The 25,786-nt window shown below is 41.1% G+C and overlaps 1 protein-coding gene across 1 annotated transcript in view; it reads right to left on the bottom strand.

Annotated features, from left to right (window-relative positions):
* Positions 1-25,545, bottom strand: part of SH3RF1 (SH3 domain containing ring finger 1) — a 205,861-nt gene extending 180,316 nt beyond the window's left edge. The window contains exon 1 of the mRNA XM_034661393.1: positions 25,469-25,545. The gene's annotated coding sequence lies outside the window, so the exon portion shown is untranslated. The remainder of the gene's footprint in view (positions 1-25,468) is intronic.
* Positions 25,546-25,786: the final 241 nt, after the last annotated feature.

Genomic DNA, 25,786 nt, shown 5'->3' with positions numbered 1-25,786 from the left:
AAATACTGGACAGATTTTTTCTAATTTTTTTAATTTTTTAAAGATTTTGTTTATTTCTTTGAGAGAGAAAGAGAGAGCACAAGCGGGGGAGGGGGCAGAAAGAGAAGCAGACTTCCTGCTCAGTTGCCAGGCACCCCATACTGGACAGATTTTTAAAGAATATAAGTTTAAAGAGGAGCCAAAATATTAATCTGCCCAAGAAACACACATGGCTGGCTCCAAGTTGCCCTAAGACCCCAAACATGACCAGGGTCACCCACATCAAGCCTCAGAAGGTCCTGTTGCTCAATACTGTTAAACTTCAGTGAAAATATGCCTGAAAACTAGATGCAGCTAATATTTTCTGACCCAAGGACAAAGAAAAATGTAACCTGCATGAGGAAAACGTCATTGGATTTCTTACTTTCTATTAAAAAATGATCTCTCTTGTCAAATTCCATTATCATTCTAAAAGTTTAAGCCTTCAAGTGTCTTTTTTGCTTCTAAGCAAACTTTACCTAACCCAACCATTAGAGAGAGAGTAGATAAATATCCATCACTTTAACCATCTTTGGGAAATGAAATTCCATAATCTTTCCTGGTAATCTATCTTTATATATTAAAGATTATTTTTCAATTTTCAGACTTTTTTCTGATCAAATTTAAAGATAAATGTTGACTTTTCTAATGCATTTAAATAGGCCAGTTTAAACACACACACACAGACATGTGCTTGAATTCACTAGAGACACATAACACATGGCCCAGGTTTTTTTTATTATAATACTGAGCAGAAGTTGTGGATCTTTCTTAATTTATCCACCCTAATTCACATGTACTCAAGTACAAGCCTATATTGTATGATTTCACAATGAGTAGAAATGATCCCATCATAACATTTTCTTTTGTCTATAGCTACTGCCTCCCCTTCTCTCTTCCTTGCTCCCAAACAAAATGTGTTTATTCATGATTTTAAAAGCATAATTATCATCACACTAGGTACTGATCATACTATGCTTCAACTCATTTTTCCAAAAATTTGCCTGAATGAAGTTAAGTGGTTTTCCTTCTTTTGCTGACATCAGTTTCCTTACTGTTTTTCTGCCCCTCATTGCCTTAAACCTGTACCACCAAAATGTTCACCTCAACCTTCACATTGTTCCTTAGAATTTCTATTCTTATACCTTCTTGTACATGTTTTCTTTCTCTAAAATTTTGTGTCATGCGTGAATCAGGCAAACAAAGTTTAAAGGGGCAATTTGGAAAATTTGTTGAAGTGGGGTGCCTGGGTGGCACAATCAGTTAAGAATCCGACTCAGGTAGTGATCTCAGGGTCTTGATCTCAAGGTCATGAGATTGAGCCCAGCATCGAGCCCAGCGTCAGGCTCTCGGGCTCCATGCTCAACGCAGAGTCTGCTGGAGACTGTCTCCCTCTCCCTCTGCCCCTCACCACCTCTGTAAAATAAATAAATAAATCTTAAAAAAAAAAAAAAGAAAGAAAAATTTGTTCAATAAAGATAATCTTTAAAATTAAATTTCCATCATCAGTTTATGCCACTATACTTATTTTGATGAAATTCAATAAATTTATTAGAAAACATTCTCCATGTAAATTACATATGATGTAATAAAAGTATTGAATGACTCATCAAAAAAATGTATTAACGATTTATATTAATGAATTAGACCTAAATGTAGCAATACAGAAGATAATGTTTTTAATCATCTCACTCAAAACAATCTTTTTTCTCTGTAATTCAGAACAAGCTGTTATAGAGTTTTTAAAAATAGGAAACCAAGATCATATCAGTCCAGTTGACATATTTCTCTTCTACAACATTGTGGAAGACTAAGGATGAAGATAATTTCCTTGTTTTCTATGATGCTTTTATGCAAAAATGATAATTTGCATAATTTCTGCTCAGCCTCAATTGAATTTCTGAAGCTATTTTTCAAGCAAACTTCCACATGTCTCCAGTGTACACCATCTGTCTCATCTCTCTCTCTCTTTCTTTTTTAAGTATTACAATTATCTTGTAACAGGAGCTGTCAAATCTTTATTCCCCAAAGATTCTTTCTTTTGATAAATGAAAAGGAACTGTATATGTTGTTATGTGTAGTTGTATGAATGTGACGGGGGTTAAGGAAAGGTTAGATGTTCAAAGCAGTTATGGCTAAGTTGACATATTGGAGGAAATGTGATCAGGTAAGCTGGCTAGAGTTTTTAAATCAGATTCTTTACCCCAGGAAAATAAAGGAATGTTTAGTCAAAAGGTCAGGAAGCCTTGAAGCAAAGAATTCACAAATAACCTTACTAAGTGTTCTGTGGCCCATACTACAAGCATTAGAGAAAATATGGAAAAAGAGGATGACCTTCCTCACAGGCTGCAAATTGCTTATAAAGCCTATTGGCATTCGCAAATGGTTGATGCTTTTACTGGAGGAATCAAGTTTTATGTTTACATAGTAAGTTTATACTCAGCAGGAACTTCAGGAAATCATATGGATTGCCAAGAAAAAGTCCATACTGAAGTATTTTTTAGAAAAAAAAATCCTGCCAAAAACATTCAGAAGGCTTTTTTTTAAAAAATGAAGTTTGCAAGGAAATGCAATAGATAAAATTTATGTAGTACTCAAAATTTACAACCAATATATTTTATAGCATTTCATAAAAATTTTATTTGCAACTCAATTTCAATCAATTTGCAGAGCTGTAATTACTGAAATCTAGTAAGAAGCTACAAAGTACAGATAAAGCTTCAGCTATCCAGAATCCTTGAAGTACGGGTCACTCTGGAAAACCCAGTTTTATTTGGCTGAAAATATTTGAAATATAGGTTAAGTTTCCTTGAGTTTTGAAATAAAAAGCCCGGAAATGAACATTTCAGGATGACTCCAGGCCATGATTATAAATATTGGTTTTTGTACAAACAGAATAGTTAACTGTGGAGTCAGATAGGCTTGGGTTTGAGTCCTGGCTCTGGGAATTTTTACTTACGTGACTTTAAGAAAGTTACTTAACTTCTGTCAGCCTCAGTTTCATCAGCTGTAGAAGGGAGATAATGGTACCTACCTCATTGGTTGTTGTGAAGCTTTCTTAAAAGAGAGAATACAGGGGTGACTGAGTGGCTCACTTGGTTAAGCATCTGCCTTCAGCTCAGGTCATGATCCCAGGGTCCTGGGTTGGAGTCCCACATTGGGCTCCTTGCTCAGCAGGGAGCCTCCTTCTCCCTCTGCCTGTCGCTCCCCCTGTTCATGCATGGGCTCTCTCTCTCTGACAAATAAATACATAAAATCTTTTAAAGAGAGAGAGAGAGAATACATTTGAAATACTTAGTGTATTTTCATGGCACTTAGTAAGACCTCAGTAAAGCTTAACTAGTCTTAGTATTAATATTAGTGTTAGGATTGACAGGATTATTTTACATTGAGATATTTAAGAGCATTTTTCTAACAGCAGAATTCTATATTTTTAAATCTTGTGTTTATCATTTTTTTGTTTGTTTTCATCTTTCTTCCCTTTCTATTGGCACCAGGAGCTGCCCAAATCTTTTCTTTTTTAAGATTTTATTTATTTATTTGAGAGAGAGAGAGCAGGAGAAGGGGGAGGGAGAGAGAGAGAGAGAGAAAATGAGCGGGGGGAGGGGCAGAGAGACAAGCAGACCCCCCCCCCCCCACCAGCCCCCCCCCCCCCAACATACACACACTGAGCAGGGATCCTAACATGCCTGGATCCCAGGACCCCAAGATCATGACCTGAGCGGAAGTCAGACACTTAACTGACACTGAGTCACCCAGGCACCCCTAGGAAATGCCCAAATCTTTTAGTGGTGAGGGTTTGGAAGTGCCATGTGGGAGGAAGAGAAGACCACCGGCCCACCCAAACACACCGGCTTTGTCAGCAATGTCACTTCTCAGAGCTATTGCCAAGCTCCAGGCCCATCTTCATCTTCCCCTTACGTGATTCTAACCATTAGAAATAATCGAAGTCTTTGTACATTCTTGGCCTGCAATATGCTTTGATGTTTGACTCAACACTGGGAGTCTTCCTCTCCTCCTCACCACTTCCCCACCACTTTTAGTAAATAATCATCACCTGTGGGTTTTAGCTTAAATCTCTCTTGGCCCTCAGTTCTCAGAAATTTTCTTCTGAGCATGACAAGCAAGCATCTTGTCCTGCTTCCAAGAGCTGATTTTTTCAGGCTCCAGCCTTCTCAGTTGGGGCCCGGGAGTAGATCTACAGGCTATGACTTCCGACTATTTTCACAGTAGCAGTCTTTCTAATTTAATTTACCAGACTGCTAGTGTCTCGGTAATCAATTAACCCAGACGGTAAGACTTACCTGTAGAGCAATGGAAATTGGTCAAAACAGAGCAATACCATCAAAATTCATCTTCTCCTTATCTGTATCACCCCTTCTCCCAAACCAATATATGGTCTATATGTAGGTACGCTTCTTATCTTTCTACAAGCTCAAGTAACCATACATAAAATATATACACACATATATTGAGAAGTTAATTTTGTTTAAAAAAGGATTATATCTTGTATATCTTTCTGCATCTTGCTTTTTGTCTCTAAAGAATGTAACATAGGAATCCCTTTTAGTCAGCAGGCATAGAGCTAACATTCCTTATATTGCATAGTTTTCCTTGGAATGGTTGTGTCCCAATCATGTTCCTATTAATAGTTCCCTATTAATGCACCAATTTGTCATCTGTAATTAGAAACAAAGCAACAATAAACGTTCTTGTTTCTGTGTCCTTATGTAGGGAATGGATTCCCTAGGATGGAATTTCTGGGTCATGGGGAATGTACTATAAAAAAAAATGTTTTTATTGAGATAGAATCACTGTATAACATTATGTAAGTTTGAAGTGTTGGTTTGACACATTTACCTATTGCAATATGATTACTACAGTAGCATTAACTAACACCTTTATCATGTCACATAATTATCATTTCTTTTTGTGTAGAGAACAGTGAAGATCTAGTCTCTCAGTAACTCTGAAGTTTATTAATATGGTATTGTTGACTATAATCACTATGCTGTGCATTAAATCTCTAGAACTTTTTTATCTATCTACTCATTGCAGTGGCATGCCTATTTTTAATAGATATTCCCAGATTCATCCCATGAACACTTAACAATTTAGATTTCTACCATCAGTATATGAAAATACTCATTCCACATCCTCAAATCACCCTGTCTGCCACTTTTTAAAACTGTTATCATTTTGATAGATGCCTTATGATATTTGATTAATATTTTAAATTGCATGTCCCTCACAACTACTGAGGTAACCTCCTTTTATCATTCACATTTTGATTTTCTCTTATTTGAGTTTGTTAGTCTTTATCATATCAGTTTAGTAAGAGCCCTTTGTATGTTAAAGATATTAGCTACTTCTCTGACATTGGCATTGCTAGTATTTTTCCCAATTGGTAGTCTTTTCACTTTCTCCATAACTTTAAATTTAAAAAAAAAATTTTTTTTTTAAATAATCTTAGGGCACCTGGGTGGCTCAGTTGGTTGAGCATCAACTCTTGGTTTCAGCTCAGGTCATGATCTTATGGGCTGTGAAATCGAGCCCCATGTCGGGCTCCATGACCAGCAGGGAGTCTGCTTGAAAATTCTCTCTCCCTCTGCCCCTCCCTTCACTCTCTCTCTCTCTAAAACAAATGAATAAATCTTTAAAATAATTTTGAGACAATCTCAAATTTACAGAAAACTTGCAAGTAAACCTATCAAGAACTTTCATTTTCCTGAATCATCTGAGAATAAGTTGCCAACATGATGACCCATCACCTCACAGACATTTTCCCCCATAACCACAGCACAACCACCAAAATTGGGACATTGACAATCATACAGTACCACTAGTAAGTTTTGTCAATATTAACAACAATAATAGTAATCCCCAATAATTTCCTTTGAAGTAAAAATCCATCTAGTTCAGAATCCCATATTGCATTTAGCTATCATACCTGTTTAATCTCTTTCAACTTGGAAATAACTTCTCATCCCTGGATTTTTTTTTTTTTTAAGATTTATTTGTTTCTTTGAGAGAGAGTGTCTGTGTGTGTGCAGAGTGACGGAGAGAGCATGAGCAGGGGGAGAGGCAGAGGGAGAAGAAGACTCCCTGTTGAGCAGGGAGCCGGACACAAGGCACAATCCCAGGATGCTGGGATCATGACCTGAGCCAAAGGCAGACACCTGACCAACTGAGCCACCCAGGCGCCCCTCATTCCTGGATTCTTTTGAAGATTACAGGCTAGTATTTTGTGTAATTTGGGTTTGAAACTATTCCTTATTATTAGAGTCAGGGGATGCACCTTTGGGGAAAAAATCCACAGAAGGGATGCGGTGCTCCTCTCCAGGCATCCTCTCACGTGGCACATGAGTTGTTTCTAGTGTTGTCCAATTTGATGACTTGTTTAAGATAGTGTCTTCCAGTCTTCTGTACTGTAAAGTTACATTTTCTCTCTGTAGTAGTTTCTTAAGGAGTGTTTTGAGATTTATAAATATTCTCTTATTAAACTTTCTATGTACTCACATGTATATGAATATATATATATATATACACACACATATATATACATATACATGGTTTGCAGTTTCATTCAAAGGATTATTTGCATTTCCGTCATTAGTTGTTCTGGTCTTTAATTTGCCCCAGATCTATGGGCATCTCTTCAAGTTGACCTCTGTATCTTTTTGCTATATCCTCAAATTCCTTGAGCTTCTCTTTGCTTTTTGGCACTATAAGATGTTCCAGGTTCCTTTTGAACTTACTCTGCTTAGTCGTAGAATCTCACTTCTCCAAGGAGCTCTGGCTCTTTTCAGTGGAGAATGGTTTTCAGAAATTAAGATCCTAGTTCTGCTGTGCTCATTGCTTGAGGAGTATCCCTGCCCTAGATCTTCTCAGTGGACCAATAAGGAATACACACACACACATTTGCATCCATAGTTATTTCTATAGCTATATATATTGAAATCCATTATCTCAAGATACTTCCAATTTCAATCAGTACTGCAGGGCTGATTCTATTTTCTCCCTTTCCTTATTTCCCATTTGCTGATTCCCATTTCCCTCAGTATGTTTACTTCTTTGATCAATCCTCCTGTATATAATCAATCTCCCATAACCCTATGCTGGCACTTCCTCCTTGGGAAAAAAATATCCTCTCACTCCACCTGTGTGCTCTGCCATCCTGCTCCCCACACAGGATACCCTCCCTACCTAGCCTAGGTTTGGTAGGGCCAGGCCAACCCGCTGTGAGGGCCACCTCCTCACCCCAAATGTTCTGAGAGCCTCCACCATGATGTCCTTCTATGCAGAAGCCCTCCTCACCTTGCTTGTGCCCTGACATCCTACACTGGGATATCTCCCTGAATCCTTCCATTCAGACACACTCCTTACCCTGCTTGGTCTCTGACAATTCACACCTGGCCACCCCTCCATGGGGACACCTTCTTCACCCTACAGATTCTGATATCCCTTTCTGGACTGCACAGCAGCCCTCCTTCCCCCATTGGATCTTTCCTATTATGGCATGAGATTAACCAGTTATTCCCATGGCTAGTTGTGCGGCATCGCTGACTTCAACACAGTCCTCCAGCTGGTCAGAGAGAAGACTAGAAACTCAAAAGTGGGATTGAAGAGAATCTGCTGGGCAGAAGTTGCTAGCCTAGATGAGAATGCCAAGGAATGCTCTTGCTTCCTTCACTTCCCACCACAAACCAAGTGAAGCAAGCTTTAAGAAATATATTTGTAGGGGGCCGCCTGGGTGGCTCAGTCGGTTAGGCATCTGCCTTCGTCTCAGGTCATGATCCCAGGGTCCTGGGATCGAGCCCTGTGTCGGGCTCTCTGCTTAGTGGAGAGCCTGCTTCTCCCTCTTCCACTCCCCCTGCTTGTGCTTTCTCTCTTTCTCTGTCAAACAAATAAATAAAATCTTTAAAAAAATAAAAAAGAAATATATTTGTAGGAAAGGTTGTTTGATAGAAAGGGGGCTGGCATTTCTCTCCCTGGCTGTGGGGCCAGGGCAGAGCCCAGGAGGAGTGTCAGGAGAGCTTGACTTGTGTCTCCTGAAGTGTGAGGCTCATTTGTGAATATAATGCTGGAGCTTTCTCCTTGAAGAGTCTGGAGGAGGCAGGTGGCCTACAGCAGTCCCCACAACAAGGCAAGGGGACAGGTTACAATGGTATTTCCACCATCTGACAGCAAAAGCATGCTTACATTCTCTTCATAGTACCGCTAGGTAGCAGGCTTGGGTCATTTTGAACTGAATCCTAGAAAGAGGGCTGCTTGCCTGGGTGAATTGAATTCCAAAGCAAAATTTAAAAAAAAAAAAAAGCCACAAAAAAGCCCCCCGACAAAAACAAAAGGCAGAGGGCAGAGGGCAAAGGGCAGGGACTAGGGATGCCTGGAGTGTTGCAGAGGTCAGCCAGCAAGTGCGACATCAGCTGGCTCCAGGGAAAACCAGTGCAGGGGCGGAGGTCTCCAAGGGAAATCTCCCAAGGTCATGTGCTGCACACCATGGAAGAACCAGAATTTTGGAAAATGTGTCATCAGGGAGGGCTTATGACCAACAAAAGAAATAGTATAGATGGTGTGGGCTCATCCTTCCCCTCTACACACTCCACACACTCCTGGTCCCAATGCTGGAGGAGGCCTGTGGGGAGTGGGTGTAGATAAAACAGGCATTCACATCCCTTTCTCACGGTGGTCTACAAAGCAGTGAATCAGACCTGAGCTGGGGAGACTGGAAAATCACCGAATGGGAAGAGATACTGAGGTTTTCATTTAGGCTGGATCCAACTACAAAGTATCTGAATGTGGGACTGTTTTCAGACTCCAAAGTGGGTGAAAAGTCAGAGGGTCTCCCGGAAATGTCACCAAGAGGAAGGAAATATTTCTGGGAAAAAATGTGTGAGGCAGTGGTGGGAGAAAATAGCTATTTCCTGAGGCACTGCTGTCAGCCAGACCAGTTCAATAAGCCTGTTGTTACGCCATTGTTCGTTAGCTCTCTTTGCATTTTCCTTCTGCAGGCTGGGACTTGATCTAGTTAGGGGAGTCTGTCATAAGAATCCACTTTGAGATGTACTTATCTTTTCTACTTTAGTTGTTTTCTTTTTTTTTTTTTTTTTTGAAAGATCTATTTATTTATTTTAGAGAGAGAGTGCACGCGAGCAGAGGGAGGGGCAGAAGGAAAGGAAGAGAATCCTCAAAGCCGCCTCCGTGCTGCACAGCTGGATGGGCTGGACACAGGGCTCATCCCAGGACACTGAGATTATGACCTGAGCAGAAGTCAAGAGTCTCATACTTAACCGACTGTTTTCTATTCATTATTTTCTATCTTTATTCACTCTTTCAAGTTTTTCTTTGGTTTATTTTGCTGTTCTTGTTCCAATTTCTTAGACTGAGTTCTAAATTTATTTTTCTCTGCTTTCTTTAATAATAAATCATTTAAGAATATAAATTCCCAATAGGAATAGTTTAAGCTGTGTCATATATGCTTTGGTATGAAGTGTTCTCCATTATTGCTTTGTAGATAATTTGGGTAATTTTGGTTCTATTTATATATTACTTATTTATAGTTATATAAAATTATATGTTTACATATTTATTATCGTTTTAGTACATTTTATTTATATTTATTTATCTTTTAAGTAGTATTTATATTTTTAAGTGTTATTCGGGATGTTGGTTCTCAATTTCCAAGTCATTATAGGGGTTTTCTTGGGGGTATCCCCTTTTCATTACTTATCCCCTTTTGGGGATTACAGTCAGGGAATGTGGCCTATAAAATCTCTACTTTTGTGAATCAGATATTAGATATCCTAGATATTATTCTGGACCAAAGACAAGACTAACGTTTGTAAATGTTCCATTAAAATACAAAAAAAACATAGTTATGAGATGTAATGTTCCATACATCTTTTAGGTCAAATTTGTTGGTGGTTTGATTCTATTTCCTCTTCCTTTTTTTTTTTTGGCTGCTAGATTTAGCTGATTCTAAAAAAGGTATATTAAATTCCCTGTTATAACCGTATTTTTACTAGGTTCTCTTAATAGTTTTTGCTTTATATATTTAGTTTCTATATTGATTGGTGAACATGGTTTATGGTTGTTATACCTATCTGTAAATTTGCCTTTCATCATTACATGATGTCAATATTCATCCTGCTTGTTCCAACATTGCTATTGCCAGACTTGGTTTCTTTTGATTTATATTTATCTGATGATATCTCTGGACATCCTCTAAATTTCAACCTCTACCACTTTGTTTAAACCAGGCTTCCTTAGGAACACGTGGTTGGGTTTTGTTTTTTAGTCCACACGGACAGTTGTCGGTAGATATTATCTTCCTGTCTCCTGATTTCAGAGTTGCAGATAGAAATCTGAAGTCCGTCTGGTTCTTTTTCAGTGTTAGTAGCTTGTCATTCCCATCTGGAAGACTGTAGAACTTTGTCATTATCCTTGGAATTAGCCCATTTTACTGGGATCTGTCACGTTTGTTCCTTTTTTTGTAGCTCCTTCGCTTGGAACTCAAAGATTCCTTTCTATCCGAATGGTTTCCTTAGTTCTGCCAGTTTTTCTTCACTTATTAGTTTAAATATCGCCTCTCCTCTCTCTATTGCTATTTCTCCCTTTGAAATTCCTATTTATTTATACATTGCAACTTCAGGGTCTATCTTCTGGCTCTCAGATTTGCTCTGATGGTTTCTGTCTTTAAATTTTTGCTGTTTGGAGAGATTTTTCCATTTGTTCTTCCAGGCCTGTGTTCACTTCTCAGTAGTTGCCATACTCTTTTTCAATACATCTGCTGTATTTTTAAAATCAAAAATCATGTTCTTGAGTTCCAGTTATAGCAGCTTAATGCTCTAATTGGAGCCCCTTGATTGCACTAATTGCTTTTTTTGGTTCAAGTTGTCATGTACTCCTCCAGCCACTCAATTTTGCTGGCAGCTGCCTATCCAGGGTGCTAGGCTCATTCTTTCCCTCTCTGGCTTGGTTGTTACTTTGCATATCTGCAGTATTATTCACCCTGGGCCAAGTCTTAAGCAATCCCATGGGTTATTGGAGGCTCAGTGCTCTCTGTCCCTGTGGACAGACAAGGTATCAGCTGGAAAACCCTGTTTCTCACCCAGGCTTTCCCGAATCCTAGTATCCTCAGCTACAAGGGTCAGTGTTCTTCTAGCCTCAAAGACACAGAGGCTTTAGCTCACCCATTAAGTCTCTGGCCACTCTTGAGGGCCAAAAAGACCAGCAGGTCCTTCCAAGGACAGCTGTGCTCACTGTCGGGTTGCCAGATAACATATATTACATGGGATATACTTCTATGAAAAAATTTATTCATTGTTTATATCAAATGCAAATGTCACTAGGTGTCCTGTATCTCCCTCTCTCTTTCAGTCTCTCTCTGCCTCTGTCTCTCTTTTTGGCTCAACCCAGCTACCCTAGTCAGCTGAGTTGTTCTCCCTCTCATCTTTGCTCTTCTCTATAGATCTCATAAGCCAAGTTCTCTCCAGTAACTTTGCGGCTCTGACCCTTGCCTTCAGGCACCTTTCTGAGGCCTCAAACTCTTTCTGGCCTGTAGGATGTCAAGGTCCGCGTCCACACAGGCTCTCAACCACACTGGATCCCCATAGCCCTGCATATCTCTTCCCACCCCCAGGGCTCCACTCAAGCAGTTGTTCATGGTGACTCTTAGTTGCAAGAGCAGAGAATGCTGCTGAGGTATACATTTAGGCAGCTCTCATAGAATGTACGAGGAAAGCAATTCTTTTTTTTTTTTTTTTAAGATTTTATTTATTTGACAGAGAAAGAGACAGCCAGTGAGAGAGGGAACACAAGCAGGGGGAGTGGGAGAGGAAGAAGCAGTCTCACAGTGGAAGAGCCTGATGTGGGGCTCAATCCCATAATGCCGGGATCACGCCCTGAGCCGAAGGCAGATGCTCAACCGCTGTGCCATGAGGAAAGTAATTTCTAGAGCTCTGCAGCCAACCAATCTATCAATTACATGGAATACAGACAAAAATATTTTCAGAACTGCAAGTGTTCAGAAAGCCTATCTCTCGAGTATTTTTCTTTTTTTCTTTATTTTTAAGATTTTATTTATTTATTTGAGAGAGAGTGAGCAAGAGAACATGACGGGGGGGGGCGGCAGCGGTGGGCGCTGAGAGAGAAGCAGACTCCCCACTGAGCAGGAGCCTGATGTGGCTCGAATCTGGGACTCCAGGATCATGACCTGAGCCAAAGGCAGACATTTAATGGACTGAGCCACCCAGGCGCCCCTCTCAAGTATTTTTCTAAAGAAGTAATGGGAAGATGTGCTCAAATAAACAAGGGAATAAAACAAGAAACAAGAAGATGTGGGATTTGAAAAGGGGTGAGTCCAACTGAGGAGTGCAGGGAAGGGAAGTTCCAGAGTACTAGTTGGCAGCTGGCCTGGAGAAGAATCAGGCCAAATTGGAGTAGAAGGACAGAGCTGCAGAGGGGAGACAGTACATTAAATACTGTGTGGAAGATAATGGAAGAGGGGCGCCTGGGTGGCTCAGTCGTTGAGCGTCTGCCTTTGGCTCAGGGCGTGATCCCGGCATTATGGGATTGAGCCCCACATCAGGCTTTTCCACTGGGAGCCTGCTTCTTCTTCTCCCACTCCCCCTGCTTGTGTTCCCTCTCTCTCTGGCTGTCTCTCTCTCTCTGTCAAATAAATAAATAAAATCTTTAGGGAAAAAAAAGATAATGGAAGAATGTAAAGACTTGATAAAAGACAGACAATTTGGGTCTTTCCAGTCAATTTTTTTTTCTTCCAGTCAATTTTATTTGAAATGGGATCAGACCATTCAGAGCTGCTCCCATCAGGGATCTTACTGAGAGTTGGTCTTATTCAGATTCATGCTCCCAGGGGCAGGCTGAAATCACACCAATCCCTGGAGATAAAATAGAATATATGTTAGAGGCTAAGAAATGCAATAACTTCTGCTCAAATTCAGACCTCTGAGATTTCAAAAGAATTCATCTCAAAACTTGAGTTCCTACTTTTTTTCTATCTCTACTGATTCCAGCTGACAGAAACCAAATTAACAAATCTACTTTGGGTTTTTGTCTGGCATGAAAGGAGTTCGGAAGTTGCCACTCCATTCTAACAACAAGTAAAAAGTTGAACAAACTGAAAAATTAACAACTCTCCTTAGATCTGTAAGAGAAGTAAGGGAACAGGGCACACTGCTGCCTCCAAAATTGGAGAGACTGACAGATGGCTACAGGGAATCACAGCTTACTGGAGCAGTAGTCCACAGGGAAAGCTTCCACAGAAACCAGCACCAAAGTACGAAAACCTGAGCTGTACAGGCAGACCTCACTTTATCACACCTTATTTTATTGTGCTTCACAGACACTGTATTATTATTATTGTTATTATTATTATTATTATTATTTTTACAAATGGAAGGTTTGTAGCAACCCGGTGTTGAACAAGTCTATCAGCACCATTTTTCCAACAGCATTTGCTCACTTCATGTCTCTGTGTCACATTTCGGTATTTCTCACACTATTTCAAACATTTTCATTATTACTATATTTGTTATGGTGATCTGTGATCAGGTATCTCTCACATTACTATTGTAATTATTTAGGGGCTCCATGAACCACACCTATATAAGATGGTGTACTTAATCAATAAATTTGTGTGTGCTCTGGTTGCTCTACTGACCAGCCTTTCCCTCATCGTTCTCCCACTCCTTGGGCTTCCCTATTCTCCACAACAAACCAATATTGAAATTAGGCCAGTTAATAACCCTACAATGGCCTCCAAATGTTCAAGTGAAAGGAAGAGTCATAGGTCTCTCACTTTAGATCAAAAGCTAGAAATGATTAAGCTTAGCGAGGAAGGCATGTGGAAAGTTGAGAGGCTGACAGCTAGGCCTTTTGCACCAAATAGTTAGCCAAATTATGAATGCAAATGAAAAGTTCTTGAAGGAAATTAAATGTGCTACTCTGGTGAACACACTCTTATTGCTGATGTGGAGAATGTTTGAGTGGTCTGGATAAAAGATCAAAACAGCCACAACATTCTCTGAAGCCAAAGCCTGATCCAGAGAAGGCCCTAACTTTCTTCAATTCTAGGAAGACTGGGAGAGGGGAGAAAGCTGCAGAAGAAAAGTTGGAATCCAGCAGATGTTGGTTCATGAGGTATAAGAAAAGAGGCTAGGGGCGCCTGGGTGGCACAGCGGTTAAGCATCTGCCTTCGGCTCAGGGCGTGATCCCGGCGTTATGGGATTGAGCCCCACATCAGGCTCTTCCGCTATGAGCCTGCTTCTTCCTCTCCCACTCCCCCTTCTTGTGTTCCCTCTCTCACTGGCTGTCTCTATCTCTGTCAAATAAATAAATAAAATCTTAAAAAAAAAAAAAAAGAGGCTGGCTCCATAACAGCAAAGTGCAAGCTGAGGCAACAAGTGCTGATGCAGAAGCAAGTTTTCTAGAAGCTCCAGCTCAAATACTTCATGAAGGTGGCTACACTGAACAACAGATTTTCAATGTAGATGAAACAGTCTTCTATTGGAAGAAGATGCCATCTAGCACTTTCAAAGCTAGAGAGAAGTCAATGCCTGCCTTCAAAGCCTCAAAGCATGCGTTAGCTCTCTTGTTGGCGGCTAATGAAGCTGGTGACTTTAAGTTAAAGCCAATTCTCATTTACCATTCTGAAAATCCTAGGGCCCTTAAGAATTATGGGAAATCTACTCTGTGCTCTGTAAATTGACCAACAAAACCTAGATGACAGCACATCTGTTTACAACATGGTTTACTGAATATTATAAGCCCATGGTGGAGAACTACTGCTCAAAAAAAACAAAACACAACAAAAACCCAAAAAACCTTCTTTTAAAAATATGACTCCTCATTGGCAATGTACCTGGTCACCCAAGAGCTCTGATGGCGATGGACAACAAAATTAATGTTGTTTTCATACCAACTAACTCAACATCTATTTTGTAGATCAAGGAGCTATTTTGACTTTCAAGTCTTATTATTTAAGAAATACATTTTGTAAGGCTACAAGCTGCCATGGGTAGTGAAATACTCAACTGTTCTGATGGATCTCGGCAAAGTCAATTGAAAGCCTTCTAGAAAAACTCACCATTCTAGATGTCATTAAGAACATTCACGAATCATGGAAAGAAGTCAATATATCAACATTCACAGGAGTTTGGAAAAAGTTGATTCCAACCCTTGTGGATGACTTTGAGGGGTTCAAAACTTCAGTGGAGGAAGTAACTGCAAATGTGGTAGAAATAGCAAAAACAAAAACAAAGACCAAAAACCCACTAGCATTAGAAGTGGAACTAAAAAATGTAATTGAATTACTGCAATCTCATGATAAAACTTGAACAAATGAGGAGTTGCTTTTTATGAATGAGCAAAGAAAGTGTTTCCTTGAGATGGAAATTACTCCTGGTAAAGATGCTGTGAAGATTGTTGAAACAATAACAAAGAATTTAGAATATTACATAAACTTAGTTGATAAAGGAGCAGCAGGGTTCAAGGGGATTGACTCCAACTTTGAAAGTTCTTCTGTGGGTAAAATGATGTCAAACAGCATCACACGCTACAGCAAAATCATTCATGAAAGGAAGAGTCAATCAATGCAGCAAACTTCATTAGTGTCCTATTTTCAGAAATTGCCACAGCCATCCCAGTCTTCAACAACCACCAGCTGATCAGCCACAGCTGTAAACATTGAGGCAAGACCCTCCACCAGCAAAGAGATTATGACTTGCTTAAAGCTCAAATGATGATTAGCATTTTTTACCAATAAAGTACTTTTTTAATTAAGATATTACATTGTTTTTTAGAGAGAATGCTACTGTACACTAAAGACTATGGTATAGGGTAAGCATAACTTTTATATATACTGGGAAACCAAAAGAATTCATTTGACTTGCTTTATTGTGATATTTGCTTTATTGTGGTCTGGAACCAAACCTGCAACATCTCCAAGGTATGCCTGTAATTGACAAATTGCTGAAGTCTCAGTGTGGACAAGGTTGGGGGAAGTGTCACAATTTTGTCAATCTCACTTCCTGGAGCTCTAATAGGTTCTCATGAAATAAAGAACATCCCCTCTACTTCTGGTAGAAAAAGGGGGAAATGAAGCATTTTGAAATATGCCAGAGCCTTCTGCTTTCCTTCCAAGGTCTGCCCTCAGGAAAAACTATTTAAACACAGCCTAATCTACTGAGTTTTATCAGAGGCTAACTGACCTGCAAGAAGGGAAATACTCAACTCCAGCCCACTCTTAGCCATCCTGTTCCACCTAAGGGTGAGATGGAGATGACCAAGAAGCTCCTGAAGTTCACAGCTAGAGTCACAAGCTCAGGAAAGACTGATACCTAATAATAGCACAATAGAATGCATCCCCTACTCCCACACCTCACCACCACTTAATAAAAGCCCATTTACAGCAGTTCCTTTCTCCCATTATATCATGCCCAGCTATGAAAAAAATAAAAAGACACACAAAAGGCAACCATTTAAGGAAGAAATATCAATTCTCTACAATCTCCTTCTGAGCACAGAAGCAGAGGGAATATTTTCTAACTCATTCTATGAAGTCAGCATTAGCTTAGTACCAAAATATGTCCAGATCTACATGAGGAAAATTTCAAAGAAATCAAAGAAGATGAAAGCAACTGAAGAAGAACTAAACAAATGAAGAGATATCCCATGTTCATAGATAGGAAGACTCCATATTGTCAAGGTGTCATTCTTCCCAACTTGGCCTATAGATTCAACACCATGCCAATCAAAATCTCAGCAAGTTATTTTGTGGCTATTGAAAAACTGATTCTGAAATTTGTACAGAGAAGCGAAAGACCTAGAATAGTCAATATAACATAAAGGAAAAGAACAAAGTCAGAAGACTGACCCTATCTGACCTCAAGACTTACTATAAAGCCATAGTAAGACAGTGTCTTAATAGACAGTGAGGTACTGGTGGGAGAACAGGTTCCAATAGATCAATGGAACAGAATAAAGAGCCCAGAAATGGACCTCCCTAAATATAGTTAACTGATCTTTCTTAAAAAGATATTTTTATTTATTCATTTGAAAGAGAGAGAGAAAGCACGAGCAGGGGGTGGGGCATAAGGAGAGGGAGAAGCAGGTTCCCTGCTGAGCGGGCAGTCCATTGGGGACTTGATCCCAGGACCCCAAGATCATGACCTAAGCTGAAGGCAGGTGCTTAACTGACTAAGCCACCCAGCTGCCCCTAGTAAACTGATCTTTGACAAAGGAGCAAAGGCATTACAGTGGAGCAAATGTAGTCTTTCCAACAAATGATGTTGAAACAAAAAAATAAAAATTTTGGGGGCACCTGGGTGGCACAGCGGTTAAGCATCTGCCTTCGGCTCAGGGCGTGATCCTGGCATTATGGGATCGAGCCCCACATCAGGCTCCTCTGCTATGAGCCTGCTTCTTCCTCTCCCACTCCCCCTTCTTGTGCTCCCTCTCTTGCTGGCTGTCTCTATCTCTGTCAAATAAATAAATAAATAAAATCTTTAAAAAAATAAAATAAAAAAATAAAAATTTTTATCTAGACTCGGACTTTATACTCGTCACAAAAATTAACTGAAAATGAATCACAGACTTAAACGTATAATGCAACACTACAAAAGTCCTAGAAGATAACACAGGAGAATATTCAAATGACCTTGGGTTTGGTGACGATTTTTAGCTACAACACCACCAAACGTGATCCATGAGAGAAAGACTTGATAAGATGGACCTCATTAAAGGAAACAGTTCTTTTCTGTGAAAGATGTTGTTAAGAGAATGACAGACAAGCTACAGACTGGGAGAAAATATTTGCAAAAGACATATCTGATAAGGGACTGTTATGAAAACTATACAAGGAACTCTTAAAGCTCAACAATAAGAAAACAAACAACTCAATTAAAAAGTGAGCCAAACACTTTAGCACACACTTCACCAAAGGAGATACACAGATGGCAAATAAGCATCTGAAAAGATGCTTCACATCATGCGTCATCAGGGAAATGCAAATTAAAACAACAATGAGCTAGCACTACACACCTATTAGAATAGCCAAAAACCAGAACACTGACAACACCAAATGCCGTGGAGGCTGTGGAGCCACAGGGACCGTCAATCATTGCTGGTGGGAATGCAAAACAGTACAGGCCCTTCGGAAGACAGTTTGGTGGGTTCTGACAGCACAACACGGCTCTTGCCACACGATCCACCAATTGCTCTCCTTGGTACTTACCCACAGGTGCTGAAAATGCATGTCCACACAAAAACCTGCACATGTGGTTTACAGCAGCTTTGTTCATAATTGCCAAAACTTGGAAGACACCAAAATGTCCTTCGATAGGTAAGTAAATGGATACATAAACTGCAGTACATCCAGATAATAAAATATTTTTCAGCGCTAAAAAAGAAATGAGTTATCAAGCCATGAGAAGGCATGAAGAACCTTAAATGAATATTACCAGGTGAAAGCAGCTCATCCAAAAAGGCTAAATACTGTATGATTCCAACTATATGATATTCTGGAAAAGACAAAACTATGGGGACAGTAAAAAGATCAGTGGTTCCCAGGGGTTAGGGGGAGGGAACGGTGAACAGGCAGAGCATGGAGGAGTTTTAGGGCCGTGAAATCATTCTGTATGATACAGTAAAAGTGGTTACATGACATTATACATTTGTCCAGACCCATAGAAATTACAACACCAAGGCGAACCCTAATGTAAACTATGACCTCTGGGTTACCATGTGTTAAAGTAGGTTCCTCAATTTTAGAGAACGTAGCAGGCTGGTGGTGCATGGGGAGGTGGATAATGGGAGGGAGTCTATGCACACAGGGGGTCAGGGGGTGCATGGGAAATAAAATCTAATATACACACACACTTTTGGCTAGTGAGGAAAAATAGACTCTGTGTGTGTGTTTGTGTGTGTGTGTGTGTGTAATGTAGACTATATCCCCATCTCTTGATATAAAAACATAATAGTTTTCAAAATTTTCCTTGCCTTGATTTCCTCATTTGTAAAGTGAAGCTAACAATATAGCAGGTACTTGAAAGGATCGTGGGGGGACTAAATGAATCCAGTGTAGAAAACAGTGCCCGGAGCACAGTACACACCATGTACACGGCAGCTAATACAATTAATGAATGACAACGGTGCTTTGTATTATTGGAAAAGTGAGCTGAAGAACCAAATTGGCAAGAAGAATGATGAAATTTGCAATTATTATAGGAAATTATATCACCATACAATGGGGCGCCTGGGTGACTCAGCTGATTAAGTGACTGACTCTCGATTTCAGCTCAGGTCATGATCTCAGGGTCCTGGGATTAACCCCTCTACAGGACTCCACGCTCAGCATGGCATCTGCTTGAGGATTCTCTCTCTCTCTCCCTCTGCCCCTCCCCCTGCTCACACTCTCTGTCTCTCTCTAAAAATAAATAAATACATGTTAAAAAAAAAAAAGAAAATTGTATCACCACACGAATAAAATGCAAAAACAGGAATTCCTTTGGCTACAGTGACCCAGCAGTAGCTGTAATGGTGTTTGCTATGTTAACACACCTAGTTGAAGATTGGACAAGTTGATGGAAAGTAAGCAGTAAAATAACATATTTGGAGTCATTTCATACAAAATAGGACAATACTTTCCAATAGAGCACTGTATCTCACTGCCAAAACTAAGGAAATTTAAGAGTAAGTGGAATATAAATTTATAGCAAACAAATACTAAGGCAAACTTGATCCTGAGAGAATGCTGTGATGTCCCCTCCTTCTGGGTAGACACTCGCAAGGCTCTGAAACCCTCTGAGCCTGAGAAGTTTGCTTGGATAACAAGATTGTCACTGTGACCTCATCTTGGCTCAAAGCTGCTTGTTTATTTCTGGTTTTCAGTTATGCTTTGGACATAGCTCAAATGCTCAAGAACATTTATCATCCCTGTTCATGTTTCCAAGAGGATGGGATTTGCTGTTCTCTGCCTGAGAGGGGAGCATGGAGGGAGGACACCTGCTGTCCTTCCCCTGCTGGGGAGGGGATGGCTCATATGGTGGGTGAGTGCCTGGCATTCCGGAGCCCTACCTTACTAGAAGACAGGATTATGTGTCCCAGGTCCCAGGTGCTCAGCCTGTGGCTCTCTTGGGCCTGCTGGCCATCGGGCAGCCTGTAACCTCCCTCTCACCTCCAGTTCCCAGGCTATAAAGTGCTCCTTCTCCCCTCCTTCCTCTCCTTTCTGTCCATTGAGAGGATGATGCCAGCTTGAGGTTCTTAGCAGTGGACAGAGTGGGCCCCAAAAGTCTAGATTTAGGGAGGAAGCAGAATACCTACAGGCTTCAGTGCTAGGCCTCATTCTCCAACGTGGTTTCCTGGAAACCCCATTCAGCCATTTATTCATAGAAAACCATTTATTATTTTAGAACCATCAATTAATATAAATGTTATGCTCTGATCCACATTCAACCGCTGATCCTTACATCTACCATTTCTATTTGCGACAACCCTCAAGGGAGAGGGAAACAAAGGGTAGAATTCAGGCCTGAATACCTTTTCATGCCTAACGCCTCATTTGAGTTAAAACCTTACACAAAACATTTGGAGAACAAGCACTAAGCATCTATGTATCCACACACATAAAAACACAATTTTTTTAATTCATTAGTTTCTTATAGGAATTATTAAGGTAATTATAATTTTTGCATAATATTCCCAGGATGACGGGCTGATGTGGTAATGTGGAGACAATCCCAGACCTGAATGCTGTCTCTGCCAACTTCTGGTATATGGCCTCTGGCAAGTTGCCAACCTTCTCAAGCCTCAGTTTCTTTTTTTTTAAGATTTTTTTTTAAGATTTTATTTATTTATTTGACAGAGAGAGAGACAGAGAGAGAGGGAACACAAGCAGGGGGAGTGGGAGAAGGAGAAGCAGGCTCCCAGCAGAGCAGGGAGCCCGATGCGGGGCTCAATCCCAGGACCCCGGGATCACGCCCTGAGCTGAAGGCAGATGCCTAACGCCTGAGCCACCCAGCGCCCTAAGATTTTTTTTAAAGATTTTTTTTATTTATTTGACAGAGAGAGAGAGACAGCGAGAGAGGGAACACAAGCAGGGGGAGTTGGAAAGGGAGAAGCAGGCTTCCCGCTGACCAGGGAGCCTGACAGGGGGCTCAATCCCAGGACCCTGGGATCATGACCTGAGCCGAAGGCAGACGTTTAACAACTGAGCCACCCAGGAGCCCCTCGAGCCTCAGTTTCCTGATCTATCAAAGGTTCTATCATCTGATCTGACCTATGATCTGACCAATCATCAGGTTCAGTGAACTGATATGTAAAAGACCTAGTGGCAGATATGGCAAAAAAAAAAAAAAAGTGCCCAAGTATTTAATTCACATCAACATTTCCCCTTTGAAGTGCAAAGCACATAGGTCTACAGACAATCCCCACCCCCGAGGAACCTGTGCCACCTCCTAGCAGCTTTTAGGAGCTCTGCCTGCTCCAGAATGAGCCCAGTACAATTTGGTATTTCCAAGCTAATCAAAAATCAATACATGGACATTGTGGGCTCACTATTTTGTAGGAAGGCCAGAGCCATGCCCTATTTACAAAGTGTTTGAGATAGTGATGGCAACCTAGAAAAATGCTTATAGCTTCAGAACTGCCCTGTATTGTTTCTGCCAAAGACCTACCCCTGCTGGGATGTGCTAGTCTCGTGTATGTATTGGATTATATGCCAAGAAAGACTCTGCCTTAAGACTGCCCCTGTAGCCTTGGGGGGCCTGGGTGGCTCAATCAACTGGGTGTCCAACTCTTGATCTCAGCTCAGGTATTGATCTCAGGGTTGTGAGTTCGAGCCTTACACTGATATAAATACATAAATAAATAGAGTGCCCCAGGACGCTTATCGGTAAAGACCCAGGAGCACCTCAAAGCAGGTGCTCTAGAAATACAGACCATTGCCTTGGCCCAGCAGACTGACTTCAAAAGCAGCCAACCTAAATGTACATTTTAAACTTGGTAAAAACGGGCAAGCATGAAAGCAAATTGAGACCATAATCTGCTCAAATTACATAATAAAGCCAACCCCCTCTATAAGCCAAATCACAATTAAAAGCTACTCTATTGGGGCGCCTGGGTGGCACAGCGGTTAAGCATCTGCCTTCAGCTCAGGGAGTGATCCCGGCGTTATGGGATCGAGCCCCACATCAGGCTCCTCTGCTATGAGCCTGCTTCTTCTTCTCCCACTCCCCCTGCTTGTGTTCCCTCTCTCGCTGGCTGTCTCTGTCAAATAAATAAATAAAATCTTTTAAAAAAAAAAAAAGCTACTCTATTATTGCCAGGATAAGATAATGTGGCACATGGAAAATTTGTATTAAGAAGTATGAAGTAACAGAACTGTTCCATGATGGCCTAAAGTATCTTCGAGATGTACAGTCTGTCACTCAAGCTCTCTGGGGCAATGCTGTCTTGGAATTCCATTCATAGCTGATCTCCTTCAAAGGAGCTGTCCTCTATCTGCCGTTGAGCAAAGTGAGGTCACCACGAGCTGTCAGCCCTGAGAGGCAGGACCCGAACACAAGAACTGCTGAGGGTCAGGTGGCGGGAAGGGTGTGCACGTGGGGCCAGAACCCAGCCCTGGAATGCCAACACGCAGGAGACAAAATAGGGTCAGAAACCGAATACATTTTATGACTAATTTTTTTTAAAGATTTTATTTATTTATTCGACAGAGATAGAGACAGCCAGCAAGAGAGGGAACACAAGCAGGGGGAGTGGGAGAGGAAGAAGCAGGCTCATAGCAGAGGAGCCTGATGTGGGGCTCGATCCCAGAACGCCGGGATCACGCCCTGAGCCGAAGGCAGAGGCTTAACCGCTGTTCCACCCAGGCACCCCCATTTTATGACTAATTTATTCTTATGGCCGTATGAGGTGGGTCACGCTGCTCATCACGGACAAGCTGCTCCTGACATTCTTCTCAAACTATTGCGGGCAACAAGTACCATCTATTTTGAAATGTTTTCTAGACCAAAACTCCAAAACTATTTCTTCCTTGTTTGAGGGAGATGAACTCAGAATTTCATGGTAAAATGTATTTAGGGACTAAGGTGGGCCCAGAACTACTGCGAAAAATCTATATTTGTGTGGCCACCTTTTTTGTGAACGTGGGATAGCTTTCTCCTCTGGCAAAAACATAAGCTGGGCTCCACAACGTTCATACTTGAACATCATCTCTACCATCTCCTCTTTTGTTTTCCTCAAGGAACTGACCTGAATCAGAAATGGAGAAGACCAGCCCAGCAGATGTCAGGCAGCAAATGGTTAAACTGTGTGCCGGAAACTCTTCTGAAGAGCCCTGCAAAGGGGCACTATTTGGAGAATGTCATAGGAATGAAGAATCTAGAATTCAGCAATTCTAGGTGCTCTAACTTCCACCTTAAGTCCAGTTAGCCCACAGAGCACTGTACTGTAAATCCCATGAACTCAATGCTAGAATCACCTTACTTTCAGTTTTAGCATTCAGATTTTATCGAAGACGGGTTAAGTACCACTCATATGGAATCTGTTTTTTTGTATTTGTTGCAAAAAAGGGAAAAATCTTGTTGAAGATATCATCCATTTCATATCATACATGATTTTAAGTTACGCGAAGCAAACATAGGCTTCAACGGTAGGAAAAGGGAAATTATTTAAATGGTATAACTTAAGTAAAAATTGTATTTTGCGCATGTGCTATTTACCAAATACTGCATATAGGTCTATATATGTTGTGTATATGTATGCTTTATTTAATGAACAACACAAGGAGTTTTGTAAGAGAATTTTGATTAAATGTAATTTTTTCCTATTCCCTAACCTGGAACCTAACTCGTGTGGAGGACCAGTCACGCTAGACGTCATCACTGAGGGTGCCCTCTCTGACCTGGCGGCGCGCCTGCCAGGCCAGGCCCCTGATTCTGTGAGCTGAGCAAGGACCTACTGGAAAAGCTTACGCTCCTGAAAGGCACAGTTTCCTGCCTCCGTCGAAGCCGCTGGGCACTTCCTGCTCACGGGTCAGACAACTCTCCAGACAGTCTCGAGCTCACTTCCTAGACGTGAACTCTGCCCTCTTGTCAGTGAGCTGTGCCCGCTCAGCTCACAACCTTTGGCGCCACTGGCCATCAGCCTTTCAGGAGCAGGGCTATCTTATTGTGCTTCATCAGCATTTCATACAGTGTCTGGCACATGGTAAATGGCAAATAAATATTTGTGAACAGCACTTATCTGTGTTTGGCTTTATTGCTGCGCCTGCTGCAGCATTCCTCAGAGCGGAGCCACTGGTAACAACCTCCCACCCAGCAAACACCCCTTTCCGTGCCCAGCCTTGCAGTAAGCCTGGGCATCTCTCCTGGAAAGACCACGTCTAAAAAATATTTTTCAGGATATAGTGTTAGGAAAACACTTTTCCTCCAAGGAAGAGTACACTTTCACCTTTCCAGTAATGAGAAGCACGTAAATTATCATCTTTCTCTTCTTTTTCTGCAAGAGTTGCCAGCAACCTCAAAAAAAATAAGCTGCATTAGAGACACTGCATTGACCTGGCTCCTTCAGCTATCATTTTTATATGCTTCCTTTGATCCTCATTTTCAGTTGGGAGATTCTAATGCAACGGTTTTCAAAGTCACCCCTACATGAGAATCACTGGAGGCGTTTGTTAAAAATGCTCATTCCCAGCCCCCTCCACAGACCCATTAATCAGACTCTCGAGAAGTGGGACTCAGAAGTTTACATTTTACACAAACGTCCCTGGGATTCTAATGCTCAGTGAAGTTTGAGAATTACTGGCCAGTTTCATATGTTATTTGGTATAAAATGCCCCAAATATTTCTTGAAAGGAAAGGGAATTTAGACACCTGATATAACATGATATAAGAAAAATATCCTATATATTATGATGCAGAAGGCATTCAGATAATGTAAACAGCATTACTTAAAATGACTAAATAAGTAACAGAATTATTAATGTATTACCTTAATTTTTACTTGACCTTTGTGCAATATATGAAAATCACTCTCTATCAAGATTGATGTTCACAATATTCTAAGTACTTACTACTTTTTTGTTCAGCAATTAAGACAGTATTCATTGGGTGTATTAAGGAAAACGAAGAATCAGGGCTTAAGAGCTAGATATAAACTAACACATTCATTCAGTAAAGTATTTATGGAGGGCCACAGGGCTCCTGGAGCAGTGCTTTGTCACGAGAGACACTTAAGGAACAAGACTCAGCTCCTGCCCTCAGGTTGCTTTTGGTCTAGGGGGAAACGCAGACAGGTAAGCAGGTGAGAGCTCTCTGGTGCCTAGGGCCTCTGGCCGGTCTGCAAGGCACAGGCCGTTCCCAGAAAGAAAATCATCTAGTAGCCATACAGAGTTCAGAAAATGATGCAAAAACACTTCTTTACTCACCCCAGGTACATGAATCCTTTTCAGTCCACACTGAAGCAACCAGAGGGTCCTCCAAAAATAGCTCGGCGCTCTGGCCTTCCTCCAATCTCCTCTCCCCACCGCTTGTTTCCCTCCCGCTCGGTCCTCCCTCCCCCTCCCCGCTCCTGGCAGGAGACGCCCTGACTGCTGCTTACTGCCGGGTGCGCAAAGAGAATTTCCTTCTCTCTGATTCTTCCCAGTGGAGCAGATAAAATGACCAACAAACCACTCTCCCAGGCTCAACTGACTCACACCAAGTCTGTTTCCGCCAAGTCCACACCTCCCCCCACACACCCCTCC

The sequence above is a fragment of the Ailuropoda melanoleuca genome, chromosome 5, assembly GCF_002007445.2.
Source record: "Ailuropoda melanoleuca isolate Jingjing chromosome 5, ASM200744v2, whole genome shotgun sequence".
NCBI classification, from domain to species: Eukaryota; Metazoa; Chordata; class Mammalia; order Carnivora; family Ursidae; genus Ailuropoda; species Ailuropoda melanoleuca.
This window is presented reverse-complemented; position numbering and strand designations above follow the sequence as displayed.